Source organism: Phaethon lepturus, unplaced genomic scaffold (genome assembly GCF_000687285.1).
Source record: "Phaethon lepturus isolate BGI_N335 unplaced genomic scaffold, ASM68728v1 scaffold35246, whole genome shotgun sequence".
In the NCBI taxonomy this organism is placed as follows: Eukaryota; Metazoa; Chordata; class Aves; order Phaethontiformes; family Phaethontidae; genus Phaethon; species Phaethon lepturus.
The window spans coordinates 1,958-2,706 of NW_010548922.1; the positions used below are offsets into that span (position 1 = coordinate 1,958).

A 749-nucleotide genomic window follows, 5' to 3' on the forward strand; every position below is an offset into this window, starting at 1 on the left:
TGCGGCAGGCAGAGGCCGAGAAGGAGCGGCAGATCCAGGTGGCCCAGGAGGTTGCCCAGCGGAGCGCCGAGGCCGAGCTGCAGAGCAAGCGGCTGTCCTTCGCAGAGAAGACAGCACAGCTGGAGCTGTCACTGCAGCAGGAACACATCACGGTGGCCCATCTGCAGGAGGAGGCCGAGAGGCTGAAGAAGCAGCAGCTGGAGGCCGAGCGGTCACGGGAGGAGGCTGAGAAGGAGCTGGAGCACTGGCGGCAGAAGGCCAACGAGGCGCTGCGGCTGAGGCTGCAGGCGGAGGAGGTGGCCCACAAGAAGACACTGGCGCAGGAGGAGGCAGAGAAGCAGAAGGAAGATGCGGAGCGGGAGGCCCGCAAGCGCGCCAAGGCAGAGGAGTCAGCCCTACGGCAGAAGGAGCTGGCGGAGGAGGAGCTGGAGAAGCAGCGGGAGCTGGCGGAGGGCACAGCCCAGCAGAAGCTGGCAGCGGAGCAGGAGCTGATCCGTCTGAAGGCGGAGATGGAGAATGGGGAGCAGCAGCGCCTGCTCCTGGAGGAGGAGCTCTTCCGGCTGAAGAAGGAGGTGAGCGAGGCCATCCAGAAGAGGAAGGAGGTGGAGGAGGAGCTGGCCAAGCTGCGGGCTGAGATGGAGATCCTGCTGGAGAGCAAGGCCAAGACAGAGGAGGAGTCACGCTCCACCAGCGAGAAGTCCAAGCAGCGGCTGGAGGCCGAGGCCAGCAAGCTGCGGGAGTTGGCCGAG

At 66.0% G+C, this 749-nt stretch overlaps 1 pseudogene; it reads left to right on the forward strand.

The window, feature by feature from the left end:
- The window catches only part of LOC104623142, a 1,386-nt pseudogene extending 643 nt beyond the window's left edge, over nucleotides 1-743 (forward strand).
- The last annotated feature ends 6 nt before the right edge of the window (nucleotides 744-749 follow it).